This window comes from Panthera onca, chromosome B1 (genome assembly GCF_046562875.1).
Source record: "Panthera onca isolate mPanOnc1 chromosome B1, mPanOnc1 haplotype 2, whole genome shotgun sequence".
In the NCBI taxonomy this organism is placed as follows: Eukaryota; Metazoa; Chordata; class Mammalia; order Carnivora; family Felidae; genus Panthera; species Panthera onca.
Genome location: NC_138342.1, coordinates 91,847,861 through 91,868,829, shown reverse-complemented (window position 1 = coordinate 91,868,829; position 20,969 = coordinate 91,847,861). Strand labels below are relative to the sequence as shown.

At 37.3% G+C, this 20,969-nt stretch overlaps 1 protein-coding gene across 1 annotated transcript in view; it reads left to right on the top strand.

The window, feature by feature from the left end:
• Nucleotides 1–280: 280 nt before the first annotated feature.
• The window catches only part of CFI (complement factor I), an 86,881-nt gene continuing 66,192 nt past the window's right edge, over nt 281–20,969 (top strand). Inside the window, exon 1 of the mRNA XM_078445819.2 lies at nt 281–784. The gene's annotated coding sequence lies outside the window, so the exon portion shown is untranslated. The remainder of the gene's footprint in view (nt 785–20,969) is intronic.

Sequence of the window (20,969 nt, the reverse complement as noted above, 5' to 3'; positions counted from 1 at the left end):
GGTGTTGCCCTGGGAGACGGTTGGCGTTGGTGATCCGCTCCCTCTCCCGGGGATCCGGCGGTTAGAGGTGGCTGTGGACTCGCCGTGAGCCCTTGCTTCTCAGGCTGCAAAATGGCCTCCTCGTTCGTCACCCCACAGTTGTGAGGAGTTTTCAGCCGCGCTCTGGCCCGAGGTGGATCTGGTCGCGTCGAAACCCAGTGCGAGGGCTTCCTGTGTTTTTTTGAGCTCTTTTTTTTTTTTTTTTTTTTTTCTGGACCCTTTGAAATATGCACGATTGTGAGCTCGACTGGTCCATCCTTTTGTGCTGACTAGTCCGTCCTTTTGTGCTGTGGTTTCACTAGTTAAAGGAAGAAAAGATGCGTATGTGTACTTTCCTTTTAAAATGTTGTTTGTTCTTTAAAAACATTTTTATGTGATAAAAAGCCAAACCGTTATTTCTATCTTTTGCACCAAATAGTTTATTCGATTTGTCAAGTACGTTTTTTGTTTTTTGTCAAGTATGTTTTGAGCACCGACAGGCTGTACGCCATCAATACTACAGGCCCCTCTTTCTTTAAGCCTTGATATCTAATTTCAGCTTCTGGTGAAATTAACAAAGAAAGCTAGTGACCTCCTTTTTGTTAAATTTGGTTGGTGTCTTTTACACCCGAATCTTTGGAGACCTTACTTTGGTATTGGACACAGTCGACTGCCTGCCTCTTTGAAAGGGTGGAGATTGGTACCTACTTCAGAGCGCTATTTTGATTCGGAAAGAACTTTGCAAACTTCACTATGGAAATACTAGGTAGGAATTATAATATGTTTTCTACAGTAATGTATAAGCTTCTTGAAAAAGCCCCTAACAGTCCTACATATAAAGGGAATTTGATAAATGTATTTTTTATTCCGATTTGGTAAATGTACTTTAAATTGTGTACATCATACAGAGGAGAGTTTTTCATAAATGCCCTGCTCTATTTTGCTTTGCTTCGTTTAACATTTGCATTCAGTGTTTCTACCTCGATATAATCTACAAGAATTCGAAAGTCCAGCAATAACAACAGGGAACTACAATATCCCCTCACATCCTGAGCATCTCTTTGGCCTCAAAATAAGCGCTTTCGTGTTTAACTTTTCCATCTGTACTGCATGTAATGATATACTCACCTTACTAAAAGAGTTTACTCGTGCCATAGCCATCCGCAAGACCCCCAGATAGCTCCCCATTTCCTTGAGCAACAAGTCTACAGTAAAATCTCCCCATTGACTAGGTCCTCTACTGATCAGTTTTATTCCCCTCCTGTGTTGCACACCATCCCTCTGCTTAATCGGACCAGCGTCGTTGCCTTGCTTCTCTTTGGTTGTTGTCAAATACTTCCTGCTTAGAAAAGTTTCTTTTCCCATCCAGCAGACCAGATATTTTCTATCTTTTTTACCCTGGAGAACTCTTAAAATAATTTTCATGTCTCAGAAACCCCTGTATAAAAATGTTATAAAGTGTGTGTGTGTGTGTGTGTGTGTGTATGTGTGGGTATGTATGTATGTGTATGTATATATATGCATATCTCTCACATGATCGGCAAGTTGTAGACATAATGATCCAATATTAATTGTCAATACTCTTTTTTTAAACTCTGGAAAAATACATATAACAAACTTTACCATATTATTCATTTTTAAGTGTATAGTTCAGTGGTCTGCATTGTTGTGCGTGCAAATCTGTTATTTTGAGTAGAGAAGGATGTTTTTCTCTGAATCTGTTTACTTTGTCCAACCTATTCTGTGTAATTTTCTTTTCGTTGCAAAGGATATCAATTCTGATACAAATTGAGGAGACTTCCATTTTTCCTTTAATTTAGTAAAGGTTGCAAACTGATTTTAGTGACTGTTAAACTCTTTATATAGGCCCCTTTTTGGGTAAAACTGTTATTTTTGAAATGAAAAAATAATGAAATTTACCTATTTAGTATGAAATCTTTTCTTGACTTTTCCTGTATATACCATGAATTCTGAGTTGGTCTTAAAACCAGAATACAGGGATTTCATTTTCAACTGAAATAGGATGACCTGGGGCGCCTGGGTGGCTCAGTCGGTTAAGCGTCTGACTTCGGCTCAGGTCATGATCTCACAGTTCGTGAGTTTGAGCTCTGCGTTGGGCTCTGTGCTGACAGCTCAGAGCCTGGAGCCTGTTTCAGATTCTGTGTCTCCCTCTCTCTCTGCCCCTCCTCTGCTCGTGCTCTGTCTCTCTCTGTCTCAAAAATAAATAAACATTAAAAAAAATTTTTTTTAAATAAAATAGGATGACCTTTGTCTTTGTTCTTAATGCTCATTAGATAAGATAAAGCTTGCTCACACAAGTAAGAAGTAGAAAAATACAGTAAAATATTTATTACTTTCCTATGAATGGTAGGATGCTTTTCTTTTACAGAAATTCAGAACTTACAGAAAGGCAAATCAGTGAATTTCATCTTATGTTTATAATCATTAATTCACAAAATTCTTCCCCTTTCAAAATCAGGTGCTCAGCCTCAGAAGAAGGTTCAGAGAAAGGAGCCCTCATTCAGTCATAAACTTGTGTTGAAGTGGAGGGAAAATACTGTTTAGTTTTGTTCTATAGTTCCTTAAGGTGGTTTGGTCTCAACTTGAGAGTTGTTATTTCCTAAGTGCAAACAGCAGTCGAAACTTCAAGATTTCTTTTTGCCATGTGATTTTTCCAAAGATTCAATTTCTAGGGGCACCTGGTGGCTCTGTCAGTTAAGCGTCCAACGTCCCACTTCAGCTCAGGTCACGATCTCAGGGTTCACGAATTCAAGCCCTCATTGGGCTCTCTGCTGGCAGCACAGAGCCCTCTCCAGATCCTTTGTCCCCCTTTCTGTGCTTCCCTGTGCTTGGGCTCTCTCTCTTTCTCAAAAATAAACATTAAAAAAAACTTCCTAAGTGCAAGCAGCAGTGGAAATTTCAAGATTTCTTTTTGTCATGTGATTTTTTTCAAAGATTCAATTTCCATTTAAAACCAAAAATCTTGTCACTTAATTTTTTTTTTTTCAACGTTTTTTATTTATTTTTGGGACAGAGAGAGACAGAGCATGAACGGGGGAGGGGCAGAGAGAGAGGGAGACACAGAATCGGAAACAGGCTCCAGGCTCCGAGCCATCAGCTCAGAGCCCGACGCGGGGCTCAAACTCACGGACCGCGAGATCGTGACCTGGCTGAAGTCGGACGCTTAACCGACTGCGCCACCCAGCCGCCCCAAAAATCTTGTCACTTAAAATCAAGATATTTTCTTCAGGCTCTTGAATATATTCAATTAATTTAACTAGTTCATGCAATGAAAAAAATTAGTAGGCTAGTTTCTGCAACCATTCTTTTTTTTTTTTTTTTTTTTTAATTTACATCCAAGTTAGTTAGCATGTGGTGCCACAATGGTTTCAGGAGTAGATTCCTTCATGCCCCTTACCCATTTAGCCCATGCCCCCTCCTACAACCCCTCCAGGAAGCCTCTGTTTGTTCTTCAAATTTAAGTCTCTTATGTTCTGTCCCCCTCCCTGTTTTTATATTATTTTTTGCTTCCCTTCTCTTGTGTTCATCTGTTTTGTATATTAAAGCCCTCATATGAGTGAAGTCATATGATATTGTTCTTTCTCTGACTAATTTCACTTTGCGTAATACCCTCCAGTTCCATCCACGTAGTTACAAATGGCAAGATTTCATTCTTTTTGATTGCTGAGTAATACTCCATTGTGTGTGTGTGTGTGTGTGTGTGTGTGTGTGTGTGTGTGTGTGTGTATGTATGTGTATATATATATATATATATATATATATATATATATATATATATACCACATCTTCTTTATCCATTCATCTACCAATGGACATTTCGGCTCTTTCCATACTTTGGCTATTGTTGATACTACTGCTATAAACATTGGGATCCATGTGTCCCTTCGAAACACCATACCTGTATCCCTTGGATAAATACCTAGTAGTGCAATTGGTGGATCATAGGGTAATTCTATTTTTAATTTTTTAAGGAAAAATTAAAGGAGGAACCTCCGTACTGTTTTCCAGAGTGGCTGCACCAGTTTGCATTCCCACCAGCAGTGAAAAGAGATCCTCTTTCTCCACATCCTCGCCAACATCTGTTGTTGCCTGAGTGTTAATATTAGCCTTTCGGACAGGTGTGAGATGGTATCTCATTGTGGTTTTGATTTGTATTTCCCTGATGATGAGCCATGTGGAGCATTTTTTCATGTGTTGGTTGGCCATTTGGATGTCTTCTTTGGAGAAGTGTCTATTCATGTCTTTTGCCCATTTCTTCACTGGATTATTTGTTTTTTGGGCGTTGAGTTTGATAAGTTCTTTATAGATTTTGGATACTAACCCTTTATCTGATATGTCATTTGCAAATATCTTCTCCCATTCTGTCAGTTGCCTTTTAGTTTTACTGATTGTTTCCTTTGCTGTGCAGGAGCTTTTTATTTTGATGAGGTCCCAGTAGTTCATTTTTGCTTCTGTTTCCCTTGCCTCTGGAGACGTGTTGAGTAAGAAGTTGCTGCGGCCAAGATCAAAGAGGTTTTTGCGTGCTTTCTCCTTGAGGATTTTGATGTTACATTTAGGTTTTACGTTTAGGTCATCCATTTTGAGTTTATTTTTGTGTATGGTGTAAGAAAGTGGTCCAGGTTCCTTCTTCTGCATGTCACTGTCCAGTTTTCCCAGCACCACTTGCTGAAGAGACTGTTTTTATTCCACTGGATATTCTTTCCTGCTTTGTCAAAGATTAGTTGGCCATACGTTTGTGGGTCCATTTCTGGGTTCTCTATTCTCTTCCATTGATCTGAGTGTGTGTGTGTGCCAGTACCATGCTGTCTTGATGATTACAGCTTTGTAATACAGCTTGAAGTCTGGGATTGTGATGCCTCCTGCTTTGGTTTTCTTTTTCAAGATTGCTTTGGCTATTTGGGTTGCATACAAATTTTCTGGTTCCATACAAATTTTAGGATTATTTGTTCTAGCTCTGCGAAGAATGCTGGTGTTATTTTGATAGGTATTGCATTGAATGTGTAGATTGCCTTGGGTAGTATTGACATTTTAACAATATTTGTTCTTCCTATCCAAGAGCATGGAATATGTTTCCATTTTTTTGTGTCTTTTTCAAAGAAAGGACAAGAACCACATGATCCTCTCAATAGATGCAGAGAAAGCATTTGACAAAATACAGCATCCTTTATTGATAAAAACTCTCAAGAAAGTAGGGATAGAAGGATCATACCTCGAGATCATAAGAGCCATATATGAAAGACCCAAAACTAATATCATCCTCAATGGGGAAAAACTGAAATCTTTCCCCCTAAGGTTAGCAACAAGACATGGATGTCCACTCTCACCACTGTTATTCAACATAGTATTGGCAGTCTTAGCCTCACCAGTCAGAAAACACAAAGAAATAAAAGGCATCCAAATCAGCTAGGGGGAGGTCAAACTTTCACTCTTTGCAGGTGACATGATACTCTATGTGGAAAACCCAAAAGATTCCACCAAAAAAACTGCTAGAACTGATTCATGAATTCAGCAAAGTTGCAGGATATAAAATCAATGACAGAAATCGGTTGCATTCCTATACACCAACAATGAAGCAACAGAAAGAGAAATTAAGGAATTGATCCCATTTACAATTGAACCAAATACCTTAAAATACCTAGCAATAAATCTAACCAAAGAGGTGAAAAATCTGTACACTGAAAACTGTAGAAAGCTTATGAAAGAAATTGAAGAAGCCATTCTTGATCTTCAAAGCATTTGGCAAAACCTAACCTATTGTTTTCTTCAAAGTATTACTGCAGTTCACTTTTCAGCTCAAACATCTCTTTGAGAACCAAACATTAAGAACCAAAATGTGTTTCTCTTACTTTGTAACAAATTACCTCAACACTTAAAACAATAAACATTGTCTTGCACAATCTCTGTAGGTCAGAAATTCAAGAGCAGCTCAGCTTGCTGGTTCTGGCTCAGTCTCTTACGGTTGCAGTCAAGATGTTGGCGGAGGCTGCTGTCACCTGGAGGCACAACTAGTGATGGAGAATGAATTTCTAAGGTGGCTCACTCATACACCTCGCAAGCTAATGCCTTCTATTGCCAGGAGGACTCAGTTCCTTACCACCGCATGGGCCTTTTACAGAGTGCTTTAAGTATTCTCCTGACATGGCTGCTGGCTTCCCCCGAACAAATGATCTCCTAAGCCATAAGATTTTATGCGTTGTGGCAGGAGATTTATGTTGTCTTTTTCCAGGTTTTCAGTTTCTTAAACATTCTTTAGTGAACTAGACCTTGATAAGTTTAGCCATTTCTGTTACATCATCCCAAATGTTTTTTCATTTCAGCTTGAAAACTTTCTGATACCCGCACTCCTCTGGGAAGAAAGCAGTGTATTATGAATACACCAGGTTTTCTGTTTTTGTAAGAATGAACCCTCTTAGGGTGCAATGTTCAAATCAGTGGGACACCTTCAGTGCAGATGCCAGTGCACTTCCTTCAAGAAGTACCTTTTGTTTTCAATATGAAGACAAAACTGTAAAGGTATCTGGGCCTTTACTTGTTTAGGGTAGCATTTTATAGCAGAAACATTCTCTTGAATTTCACCACAATTTATGTATCTTACAAGTGATATCATATGTTGAAATCTGTTAATCCATCATTCTGGAAGTTGCTTTTTGGTTTTTTATACCAAAAAATCTCTTCAACATTATGTGACATGTCACCAATTACATCAATTCATCAAATTCTCATGTCTTATCCCAGCAATTTACTCTAGAATTGCAAGGTTCTTATCAACTGTGGACCTTTTTCCGTTTTTAGTCAGAAGTTCTGCTACTTAACTTGCTTTCTGGACCTTTTTACTGAAGGTGACTTTTTTTCGTTTTTTTGTTTGTTTGTTTTTTGTTTTTTTTACTTTTTTTTTTTTTTTTAATGTTTTACTCTGGGATTCCCAAGGCCATTTTAAATTATTTGCTCCTTTACTGTGATTTGTGGTTAAGTGTCTTTTCAATTTTGCTGGAGCCATTGCTATATTTATAAATTATGATTCTTCAGTACTCATGTTATCAGAATTACCTAGACCTAGAATTCTCTTCTATCTCCCACTTCATCTTTAAAATCACCACATGGGACTTATGTCATGTTTATAAAACAGGTGCTAATAAAGTGTAAAACAAGCCAACTAAACAAAGATATCACAAAAGGAAATGAAATCTTTATAACTCACTTTTAATCTACAAGCTCCTTGTTTTACAATATTCACAAAATTACAAAGCAACAGGGAGGCATCTGATTTATAGCACTTACAAAGTGTTTCCTTAGATTTAAAACAAATTTTTTGTTAATGTTTACTTTTTTTTGAGACTGAGAGACATAGTGTGAGCAGGGGAGGGGCAGAGAGAGAGGGAGACACAGAACCCAAAGCAGGCTCCAGGCTCTGAGCTGTCAGCACAGAGCCTGACGCGGGGTTCAAACCCATGAACCGTGAGATCATGACCTCAGCTGAAGTCGGACACTCAACTGACTAAACCATCCAGGCAGCCCACAAAGTCTTTCCTTAGAATTTACTCCTTGATTTTTTATCATATCAGGAAAGTGTGTTTCCTTTTAGCTTTCTTTAGCTATGTGTAAGGGAAGGCTGGGGGAAGATAAGGAGATATGGCTCAAGAGGGAGAAGCTGCTGCCATCAACCTATCATTCCTCTCTCAATACAATTCAGCACTCAGGACTATCAACGGCATCCCATATCTCAGATCAAAAACAGAGTGAACTGAACCAAATGGACATAGTCATGCAGAGACTGTCATATAGGTGAACAATCTTCAGCAAAATTACTAACAGGGCTGCTTAATCACTATTCATTACTGCAAGTACTGGCATTGCATGGAGAATTCAAAAAAATTAAAAAGTTTCCCCTTTCTTCTCTGGAACTTCTAGTAACTTCTCAGAACCCCTACTGGCATCTACAGAACCCCAACTGAGAAATCTATACTAGATTCTGAGTTCCTGAAGAGTGGACACTATGTCTTCTTTGTTTTGGTATCCTCAGCATTTAGCACGTTGCCTATTAAAAACAACAACAACAACAAACAAAAACTGATGCCTGGTAAGTATTTGCTGAACTGAACTCTATAATTTGTATCTTTTCCCATTCATTAAAATTGTGCTTGTCAACAAATGACTACAGAATGATGGGCAAAGAGATTATAAAAGTAATGGAGGAAAAAAAGAAAAAGGGTATAAGTAAGCGTAATTACAAGATCCAAGATCTAAGAGAGCATACATCCATTTGTACTACTGAAAAGTTAGGAAATCTAATTAAAATACTTGGTAAGGAGATATTCTGAACAACAGAAGAGAAAGGGCTGAAAACCTTACATTGAAAAATAATTTTTTTTAATTTTTCTCTTTATTTTTATTTTTTATTTATTTTTTAAATCATTCATTGTCAAGTTAGCTAACATACAGTATATACAGTGTAGTCTTGGCTTTGGGAATAGATTCCCATGATTCATCACTAACATATAACACCCAGTGCTCATCCCAATAAGTGCCCTCCTCAATGCCCATCTTCCATTTTCCCTGCACAGCACCCCCCACAATCCCTCAGTTTGTTCTCTATATTTAAGAGTCTTTTATGGTTTGCCTCCCTCTCTGTTTGTAACTTATTTTTCCTTCCCTTCCCTTCTCTTCCCCTATGGACTTCTGTTAAGTTTCTCAAATTACACATATTAGTGAAAACATATGGTAGCTGTCTTTTTCTCACTAACTTATTTCACTTGGCATAATACCCTCCAGTTCCATCCACATTGTTACATATGGCAAGATTTCATTCTTTTTCATTGCCAAGTAGTATTCCATTGTATATATAAACCACATCTTCTTTACCCATTCATCAGTTGATGGACATTTGGACTCTTTCCATAATTTAGCTATTGTTGATAGCACTGCTGTAAACATTGGGGTACATGTGCCCCTACAAATCAGCACTCCTGTATCCTTTGGATAAATTCCTAGTAGTGCTATTGCTGGGTCATAGGGTAATTCTATTTTTAATTTTTTGAGGAACCTCCACACTGTTTTCCAGGGTGACTGCACCAGTTTGCATTCCCACCAACAGTGCAACAGGGTTCCCCTTTCTCCACATCTTCACCAACATCTGTTGTTTCCTGAGTTGTTAATTTTAGCTACTCTGACCAGTATGAGGTGGTATCTCAATGTGGTTTTGATTTGTACTTCCCTGATGATGAGCAATGTTGAGCATCTTTTCATATGTCTTTTAGCCATCTGTATGTCTTCTTTGGAAGTGTCTATTCATGTCTTCTGCCCATTTCTTCACTGGATTATTTGTTTTTTGGGTGTTGACCTTGGTCAGTTTTTTATAGATTTTGGATACTAACCCTTTATCTGATATGTCATTTGCAGATATCTTGTCCCATTCTGTTAGTTGCCTTTTAGTTTTACTGATTGTTTCCTTTGTTGTAAGATTTTTATCTTGATGCGGTCCCAATAGTTCATTTTTGGTTTTATTTCCCTTACCTTCGGAGACATATCATGTAAGAAGTTTCTGCGGCCAAGGTCAAAGAGGTTGTTGCCTGTTTTCTCCTCTAGGATTTTGATGGTTTCCTGTCTCATATTTAGGTCTTTCATGCATTTTGAGTTTGTTTTTGTGTAAGGTGTAAGAAAGTGGTCCAGTTTTATTCTTCTGTGTGTTGGTGTCTGGTTCTCCCAGCACCATTTGCTAAAGATGTCTTTTTTCCATTGGATATTCTTTCCTGCTTTGTTGAAGATTAGTTGGCCATACATTTGTGGCTCCCTTTCTGGGTTCTCTATTCTATTCCATTGGTCTATAAGTCTGTTTTTGTGCCAATACCATATCATCTTTGTAGCACAGGCTAAAGTCCGGGATTGTGATGCCTCCAGCTTTGGTTTTCTTTTTCAACATTACGTTGGCTATTTGGGATCTTTTGTGGTTCCATACAAATTTTAGGATTGTTTGTTCTAACTCTTTGAAGAATTCTGGTGCTATTCAAATGGGATTGCATTGAGTGTGTACATTGCTTTGGGGTGTATTGACATTTTAACAATATTTGTTCTTCTAATCCATGAGCATGGAATGTTTTTCCATTTCTTTGTGTCTTCTTCAGTTTCTTCACTAAGTTGTCTATAGTTTTCAGCATACAGATCTTTTATCTCTTTGCTTAGGTTTATTCCCACATATGTTATGGTTCTTGGTGCAATTGTAAATGGGATCGATTCCTTGATAACTCTTTCTGTTGCTTCATTATTGATGTATAGAAATGCAACCAATTTCTGTACATTGATTTTATATCCTACAACTTTGCTGAATTCATGTATCAGTTCTAGCAATGTTTTGGTGGAGTCTTTTGGGTTTTCCATGAAGAGTATCATGTCATCTGCAAAAAGTGAAAGTTTGACTTCTTTGCCAATTTGGATGCCTTTTATTTCATTTTGTTGTCTGATTGCTGACGCTAGGACTTCTAACACTATGTTAAACAACAGTGGTGAGAGTGGACATCCCTGTCCTGTAAGAAAGCTCTCAGTATTTCCCCATTGAGGATATTAGCTGTGGGCCTTTTATATATGGCTTTTATGATGATAAGTATGTTTCTTCTACCCCGACTTTCTTGAGGGTTTTTATTAAGAAAGGATGCTGTATGTTGTCACATGCTTTTTCTGTTTCTATTGACAGGATCATATGGTTCTTATCCTTTCTTCTATTAATGTTATGTATCACATTAATTGATTTGTGAATATTGAAACAGCCCTGCAGCCCAGGAATGAATCCCACTTGATCATGGTGAATAATTCTTTTAATATACTATTGAATTTGGTTTGCTAGTATCTTGTTGAGAATTTTTTCATCCATGTTCATCAGGGATATTAGCCTGTAATTTTCCTTTTTAGTGGGTCTTTGTCTGGTCTGGAAATCAAGGTAATGCTGGCTTCGTAGAATGAGTCCAGAAGCTTTCCTTCTCTTTCTATTTTTGGAACAGTTTGAGAAGAATCAGTATTAAGTTTGCTTTAAATGTCTGGAAGAATTTCCCTAGGAAGCCATCTGACCCAGGACTCATTTGTTGGGAGATTTTTGATAACCGATTCCATTTCTTCGCTGGTTATGGGTCTGTTCAATTTTCTATTTCTTCCCGTTTGAGTTTTGGTAGTGGGTGGGTGTCTAGGAATTTGTCCATTTCTTCCAGGTTGTCTGGTTTGTTGGCATATAATTTTTCATAGTATTCTCTATTAATTGTTTGTATTTCTGTGGTGTTTGTTTTGATCTCTCCTCTTTCATTTGTGATTGTATCTATTTGGGTTCTCTCTTCTTTTTGAAAAGCCTAGCTAGGGGTTTATCAATTTTGTTTATCCTTTCAAAAATCCAGCTCTTAGATTCATTGATCTGTTCTGCTGTTTCTTGAGATTCTGTATTGTTTATTTCTGCTTTAATTTTATTATTTTTCTTCTTCTGCTGGTTTTGAGCTTTCTTTGCTGCAGTGTTTTTGGTTCCTTTAGGTATGAGGTTAGGTACTGTATTTGGGATCTTTCTTGCTTCTTGAGATAGGCCTGGAGTGCAATGTATTTTCTTCATAGGACTGCATTTGCTGTATCCCAAAGGGTTTGGACTGTTGTGTTTTCATTTCCATTTGCTTCCATATATTTTTAAATTTCTTCTTTAATTTCCTGGTTGACCCATTCATTCTTTAGTAGTATGTTATTTAACCTCCATGTATTTGGAGGCTTTCCAAATTTTTTCTTGTGGTTGATCTCAAGTTTTCATAGCATCGTGATCTGAAAATATGCATGGTATGATCTCAATCCCTTTATATTTGTTGAGGGCTGTTTTGTGACCCAGTATGTGATCTATTTTGGAGAATGTTCCAGGTGCACTCGAGAAGAACGTGTATTCTGCTGCTTTTGGATAAAAAGTTCTGAATATATCTTCTAGCTCCGTCTGGTCCAGTGTATCATTCAAAGCCATTGTTTCCTTATTGATTTTCTGCCTAGATGATCTTTTCATTGTTGTAAGCTGAGTATTAAAGTCACCTACAAGTACAGTATTATTATCAATAAGTTTACTCATGTTTGTGATTAATCGATTTATATATTTAGGTTCCCTCACATTGGGGACATAAACATTTACAACTGTTAGCTCTTCTTAATGGATTGACCTGTTAATTATGACCCTTTCTTCATCTCTTGTTACAGTCTTTGGTTTCAAACCTAGTTTGTCTGATATAAGTATGACTTCTCCAGCTTTCTTTTGACATCCAGTAGCATGATAGATGGTTCTCCATCCCTTTGCTTTCAATATGCAGGTGTCCTCAGGTCTAAAATGGGTCTCTTGTGGGCAGCATATAGATGGATCTTGGTTTTTTTATCCAATATGATACCCTATGTCTTTTGATTGGAGCATTTAGTCCATTTACATTCAGAGTGATCATTGAAAGATATGGATTTAATGTCATTGTGTTATCTGTAAGTTTCATGCTTGTGGTGATGTCTCTGGTCCTTTCTAGCCTTTGGTGCTTCCCACTCACAAAGTCCCCCTTAGGATCTCCTGCAGGGCTGGTTTAGTGGTGATGAATTCCTTCAGTTTTTGTTTGTTTGGGAAAACCTTTATCTCTCCTTCTATTCTGAATGGCAGGCTTGCTGGATAAAGGATTCTTGGCTGCATATTTTCCTATTCATCACATTGAAAATTTCCTGCCACTCCTTTCTGGCCTGCCAAGTTTCAGTAGACAGGTCTGCTACTACCCTTATGTGTCTACCCTTGTAGGTTAAGGCCCGTTTATCCCTAACTGCTTTCAGAATTCTCTCTTTATCTTTGTATTTTGCCAGTTTCACTAGGATATGTTATGGTGTTGACCTGTTTTTATTGATTTTGAAGGGTGTTCTCTGTGCCTCCTGGACTTAGATGTCTGAATCTTTCCCCGGAATAGGGAAGTTCTCAGCTATAATTTTGGAACAAAATATTAAAAGGACTTAGCCAAAGTTGACTTTAAATTGGAAACCTTAATATGAACTCATGGCTTTCTTTTTTAAAACTTTTATTATTCAAATTTCAAACATAAACAAAAGTTCAGAGAACAGTATAATGAATCTCTATGTACCCATAATCCAGTTTCAACAATTAACCAGACTTTTGCAAATCTTGTTTCATGTATTCCTTTATTATTATAAATTATATATAGAAATTATAAACTTATAGCTATTTATAAAACATTTGTTAAAAACAAATATTATTAATTTATAATTCTAAAATAATTTATGTTATTTTATTATTTTATAACTACAAATATATACAAAATATATATATTTCTTTTGGCTAGAGTATTTTGTGGTAAATCCCAGATAACAAAGTACTTTTTATTTTTATTTTTTTCAAATTCTTATTTAAATTCTAGCTAGTTAGCATATAGTGTAATATTTGTTTCAGGAGTAGAATTTAGTGATTCATCACTTACATATAACACCTAGCGCTTATCACAAGAGCCGTTCTTAATACCCATCACCCATTTAGAGGACTTTTTAAACCTGAGCACAGTACCATTTTCACACCTAACAAAAGTAATAATTCCTTAATATAGCTAATAACAGTCCATGTAGAATTTTCCCAAATTATTTCAAAATGTCTTTTAACAATTCCTTTGAGCAAGTGAAGATCCAAACTTTGCCTATGCATTATATTTGATTGAAATGTCTCTTAAGTCTCTTGTTCTTGATCAGTTTCTTCTCCCTATTTTTTTCATGGCTTTTATTTGTTGAAGAAACTGAGTCTTTTATCTTGTAGTATTTTCTAACCTCTTGGTGGTATAAACCATGTTTCTCTATTCTCTGTATTTCCTACAAATGGGTAGTTCATGGTAGTGAGATCTGGAGAATTGTTCAAGGTTCAATTTTTTTTTTTTTTTTTTTTTTGCAAGAATACTTCCTAGAACACCACATGAGGAGGCACTTGACATTGGGTTGCCTCTCTTGACAATATTAAGATTGATCAGTGGGATCAGTGTATCAGCCTGAATTGTCTATTAGAAAGCTCCCTTTTAGCTTTTCACCTGATGGTTTTAGCAACTGTTGATGATCATCACCTAGATTTATTGGTTTATAAGAGGTTACAAAATGGTGACATGCTAATTTTATCATTCATTCCTCTGTAATTATTAGCTGAAATAAAGAACTTTCCCTCATTATTGTTTAATATTTATATTTATTTCAATCCTTTGTTATTATTGGGTTTTTTTTTTTTTTTAACCTTTATTTATTTTTGAGACAGAGACAGAGCATGAACGGGGGAGGGTCAGAGAGAGGGAGACATAGAATCGGAAACAGGCTCCAGGCTCCGAGCTGTCAGCACAGAGCCCGACGCGGGGCTTGAACTCACGGACCGTGAGATCACGACCTGAGCCGAAGTCGGCCGCTTAACCGACTGAGCCACCCAGGTGCCCCTATTATTGGTTTTTTAATGCTTAAATTGCTTCATCTTTGACTTGTGAGAGCCCCTTCATGTTGGGTCCTGTGTCTTTTAATACCACTCACTAGCCTCTAATACCTTTCTTGCTTTCTGACACAAGATGTCTCTATCTGACTTATCTTATACATTTCCTACCCCAGTCCTTTCTCCAAGGAACCCTTGCTTCTTTTAGTGGGAAATAGTATGTAAAAAACACAATCTGGGCACTATGGGGGTGGTCATTACTTCTGGATTATCATGACTTCTAGGCCTTATCAGTGGACACAGATAGGAGGTATATATTTTTAGAAAGAAAAAATCATGGTTTGTACTGATATTTTCAATTCAAAGTTAAGACTACAATGTTTTTGCTTCTTTAAATTTAGACTTGTGCCTCTTTTACCCTGAAATTATGACATTAACCTAATTACTTATTTACTTGAGCCTACAGATCTGTGTGTGTGTGCATAAAATAGTTGTCAAGTAAGACTGCTGAATCTTAGCTAAGATTTTGTTTATATCAGTTTGCTAATATTTCATTTAGAATTTTTCACCTATGGTCATAAATGAGGTTGATCTGTTGCAGGGAGTATGGCCAGAGTCGCAAAAGATGAGTCCACAAACAAAATGCAGTTAAGTGAAGGTCCTCATACTCAAGTCGGAATGAGGCCCCACTCCAGAATGAAGCCTCTTTTTATTAGGATAATTGCTAAAGGCTACATGCATAAAGCCATCTAAGCAAGTATAGTAATCAACTTAATGGTTTTGCTTTTCAAGGTTGAATTTCAGGATGATTGTTTTTTAGGATACTAGGAAGGGTCAGGTGTGAAGGAGGATCTGGCCCTGGACAGTGTTAATAGCTCTAGGCGGTCCTTGTTCCTTCCCGTGCAGCTGCTTTCAGCTGTGTAAACATGTCCTAAGGCCTTGCACCTTCTCAAGCCTTTTCCTTTTGAAGTCTTTTCCTTTGATAGTTCTCTCCTGCATCTCCCACATCTCCCCCTTTTTCTTTCATTTGGCAAAGCTGGAGGGCAAAGACAGAGGCTTGTGAGGCATATTCATGGCTTGTCATTGTCCTCTTCTCCAGACTAGGTATATGCCAAGTAATAAGACAAAGATTAAATTATTAAATACTGATTGCAGAAAAGCTTAACGGTTTTATATAATTCATTGGATTCAATTCTGAGATTCGATTAGTTATCTCAGATAGAGAAGGAGTACCAGAAAGCATCTCAAGTTTATTTTTGAACGTTTCATAAATGTCCTTTTGCAATTGGGCTAGATCAGCGGAGGTATTACCTTGATTAAGAAGGTGTCGATGCACCAGGTCCCATGATATCTTGGATTGATTATATACATGGGGAGTGATACAAAAAGTGGTTATCTTCCAATCACATTGAAGCCTTACCTGTTATTGTAAACTAATCAATTGATCTCCTAGAAAAAGAACAGCATGTTGCAAGTCAGATAATTGGCTCTCTATTCGGTTAATCAGTCAGCCATTGGCTGTTCCACAGCCTTTCTGACTCTTGATGCCAGTTTTGTACAAAGTGGGTAGTTTGTACAGTCTGGTGTAGTGCAAAACTGGCTGTGGCTGCTGTAGCTTTAATAGCTATAATCCCAAGTAGAGCAGTTACCAGTAAAGCTACAAACCATTGGGTGCGATGTAAGACACGTTTCAGTATTTTATCTAAGAGAAACATTTCAGGGGAGTGTTGCCAAAACTGATCCATGATTACAGGCCTCCAAACCCCATGTTGTGCCTTAAGGATGTATAAGCTTTGTTTTTCCTGGTTAAAAGACATAGGAGAATTAAGACAAGTATTAAAGGAACAATTATGGCAAGTAAGAAGATGGTTATCAGGGTCCCAATGAGGCATACCCAACATAAACAGAAACATAAACAGAAAAGGAAGTCTGACACATGCTTGAATTTTATGAGTCTCATTTAATCTAAAAGAGATGGAGAATTTATTTGAAACATTCATTAAGTAGCCTTTCCAAGCAGCCATGCCTCATAATCCAGTACCAGTTTTCCAAAGTTCTGAATGAACTGGCCCATCAGGTTAATGTGGACTGGGGGAGAGTCATCCCTCCTTCACGCCATACAGTGGGTTCAGATGTTATATCTGAAACAATGTCGTCTTGATATCGATGCCATTAGAGCTCTTTTTTGGAGTATTTGGTCTGAGCAGAGCCTACAGAGGCCCAATCAATGGGCCTCCTTTGGAAGTATTTACAAGAACTCTACCAGCCTCTCCTCTACAGAGCTCCCAATTAACCCATTCCTCAGGATTTATGTTTTTTTTTAATTGACATTGAGGCAATTTAGGAGGGTGATTGTATGTAATTTTTTGACTTCTCATGGAGACTCCCTGTAGTAAGTACAATTTTTTTTGCTATCCATGCCTGTGAATGAAATGTAACACAGTGGTCGCCTGTTCCAAAGCATATAGGTGGCCCATCTGTGCTTACAGAGTATTCAGGGATTACCTTTGTTGCTCTTGTTCAGTTTGGAAGGGTAGGTTAAGACTGGCTCCTTCCATGAACTCTATCATCATTGCTAATAGGAATATCCCAGGCTAGGAGTGTTATGCTATCAAACATAGGTGTTTTAAGGAGATGAGCCCAATATGGACATTGAGCTTGGCCTGGACAAATGAGGGCAAGGAGTATAATCAGGCTTACACATATTGAATTTTTGTTAATGGCAGAAATCATGGCCATCAGATGCAAATTAAGGGTATATGCAATATCATTCTGTTGTAAGAGAATGCTGGCCTGGTTAGACAGGCATTCAAGGCTTCCCCATGTTATGTTAGGGGCAAGGACTTGGCGTTTGTAGAGTGGCTTCAGGATGAGTCCATCAAGAGGCTTGTTCCATCTTGAAGAAGGGGGCCAGTGGCCGTTTACTCAGAGTCATTTTCTGGATGTTCTGGCTTACTGGAAGATATTCTGGGGGTCTCCATGATGCCATGGTAAGGCTTTACCAAAAGTGAGGGAACCCACAGAAGTCTGGAATCTGAAAGAACACAAGCATGTCCTCGACCCCAGGTGAGAAGTTTCATGGGCCCAGTCCGTGTGGGCCCCCCTTCAGGTGTTTTGCATAGCACCATAGGGTGAGAGGGTTTATCTTATTCTGAAGAATGTCACTCAACTGCAGTTAGTCCTTGAGGATTAAGATTTAAAAAGTTAAGAGTAATCACAGCATGATCAAGAAGGAGCTGAGGTTGTAATGCAGACAGCCAGGGGTATCTCCTCCTTTTTGTTTTTTAATAGGTTTTTGAGCGTAATATATGCTCATTTTATAATTGTTTGGCCTTGTGGATTATAAGGAATGGATAATTCCAACCAAGGCTTAAGTAAGACAACTTAAAACGGTGTGTTGTTTTGTTGTTTTACCCTTTATGGTAAAATTATATTTATTTGTTTACTTATTTATTATCATTAATAAAAATGTATTTTTTCTGTGGTTATCGTAGGATGCATTAATTTTATTTTTGTTCAGTGGTAACTTACATATTGATCATTGGCATTTGAGGAAGGGGGCTAAAGGGCTCAAGTTAAGGTCTGTTCCCCTGTCTTTTTCAGTAATGTTTATATAAATAATGTTTTAGCCATGTGGATATCCATTTGAGACATGCAAAGGGCTAAGTTTAGTAAAATGGCTCCCATGTATCTTAGTAAAAGCCCTTTACATATTCTCCATCTTTCATATGACATAGGCATCCATTCCTCTGCTAAACAGGAACAACACAAATGTGGAGGATTTGGAGGCCGGCACCAAGGGTTTTGCCATCATTTCCCCAGACTTTGGATTAAAGGAGGAGGAATTTTAATGTTAACCTTGTATACTTTTAAAATCCGTTTATTTTAACTTTAGTTTGGGTTGACTACACATAAAATTTCTTTTTAAAGATTTTTCTTCATGAACTTTCTATCACTTTTTTTTGCATTTAGATTTTGTCCCAAGCCATTTCTCTCCAAATAACCAGCTCTCATTTAGGACAAAATTACTTTCTTTTTTTTTTTTAACTTTTAATAAAAATATATTTCCATTTCTTATATCTTCCTTTTATATCTCCTACTTTTCTACATATAGAGTTGCTTTTCTTATTTTTAGCAGTTTTAACTTCATGTAGCAAAATTTTAACTCTTAGAAACCTTAGTCTCCAGTGAAAACTAAGTAGTTACCAATTGTGAACTCTATGTTTTATCAGAATTTTCTTGAAGGGCAAACTTATGAATCCATTAAGCACAAGGCATGTTTTATAACAGTTCAAATATCCTGAGTTTTTTGCAACAAGTCAAAAGCACAGACCTACATCTAGTAATTAGTGCTTTAGCTTTTTATCTCATTAGCTATCCAATGAATTTAATATTAATTTATCATGCAAGCAAAACTTTAACGTTTTAGGTTACTGAAGACATTGAAAGCTATCTTAACAATTACCCATGAAAAACTATGAGGCAAACAAAGTTAACCATTACTTTAAGTCATCCTTTTGTTAACAGATTGGAACAGAGATAATGTGAGTTTATTCAACCCAGTGATTTATTCGACCTAGTACATCTTCGTAGAATAAAGTTTTATATTTAATGTTGATAACTTTAAAGACAGAGCTAACAAATTTAAATTAGTTTAAATATTAAATGTTTTACTTACCATTTAAATTCTGGGAAGTTTGTGATAACCTTAGGAAGTTATTATAAAGCATATCCTAAATAGGATTACAAATCATTATAAATCTTAACATTTTATTTATTTAACCAACGTGGCAATAAAAGACCCTAAAGGCAAATGTATAGCATTATATAGTTGTTAGCAAAACCTAGTTCCTTTAACATTGAGAAGTTTTACCTAAGCAATCAAAGACCTGATAAAGATGAAACCTAAAGCTTTGGTTTTTTGGCAAGGAGAAAAAAAAAAAAACAAAAAACAACCTTTGTTTACATTGTCTTATCAAGAGCAGAACAGTACAAGAAACTTTGTTTTTTGAACAGAGAGAAAAGTGGAATTTTAACCTTATACCAGTATACTTTTAAAATTCCATTCATCTCAACCTTAGTAGAATAAAGTTTTATAATTTAAAAGACATGCCTATCTTAATAATATTTTATCTGTGTTTTCTTAAAAGTTTACCATTGTTAATTTCTTCCTGTGGAACCAGTGAGGAAATTTAAAGTTTTTTTTTTTTTAACGTTTATTTATTTTTGAGACAGAGAGAGATAGAGCATGAACGGGGGAGGGTCAGAGAGAGAGGGAGGCACAGAATCTGAAACAGGCTCCAGGCTCTGAGCAGTCAGCACAGAGCCCAACGCGGGGCTCTAACTCACATACCGCGAGATCGTGACCTGAGCCGAAGTCGGACGCTTAACCAACTGAGCCACCCAGGCGCCCCAAGGAAATTTACAGTTTAAGGAGGCTTTTTGTTTTGTTTTTTTTGTTGTTGTTGGTTTTGTTTTGTTTTGTTTTGCCTTTTGACAGCTGGTACATCCTCACCTCTAAGAAGAGGTGAGGTGTCGCTGCCGAGAGGCCTGAAGGCAGACAAAGGCTCAGAGGGCAAACCATTGCTAATAATTTGGAGAACTTTCCATCTTTTTCTGTGTTGTGGAAAAGTTTAAATAACAGAGGAATAATCTTTCCTAAGAAAGTTAGTAAAACTTAGTGTCTTTGTCTTAAGACATTTAGTGTCTTAAAATCTTTAACTTTTCTATTTCTTCTTGGCTATTAATTTATTTGAATTTTCTTTCCTTGAAAGTTTTATCCAAATCTTCAGATTATTTGATAAGTTGCACATGCCTTTATCACTTAAGGTTCTAAGTGACAAGCCTCCAGACCAACTCTGGTTAACTATAGTAAAAGAAAATTCATTTGGAAGATAATAGGATATTCACACTATTGATAGGCTACAAACTAGGCTTAGCAAGTAAGGATACTCAGGAAGGCCAAAAGAAATCACAGGAAACTTGTCTTACAACTAACAGCTAAAACGTCTGACGGGTACAAGGCTGCTGCTGTTGTTGCTGCTTTAGTAAAGAATTCCCAATTGGTTCTTCTGTTCTCCTGTCATTTAACTCAGGATCCAAACACCAGGGAGAAAGATTCTTTGATCAATACCTGGTCTGTAAAAGGGAATGGATTTCTTAACTTCCATTTTGGAAAGCAGGTGACTAGAATTACTCTCCCACCAAAACAACCCATAATAGAAGAAAGATAATTCCACAAAGAAAATTGGGAACCTATTATGAATACAAATGGATGTTGTTGAAAGGGCGGGCCTACGCCGGCTGACTCCATCTTGTTCTGTGTCCTTCACCTTGACCGCGCCTCCTCCCCTTGAGTAACCCCCCCTCACCTGCCTAACAGGACTCGGACCCTTCCCCAGCCAATCCGCTGAGGCCATAGCCATTACCTCACCAACTGCCCCTAGGCCCCAATAAAACCTTTGTCCTTTTGAAACTCGCTCTCCCTGGAATCTCACCGCTGCTG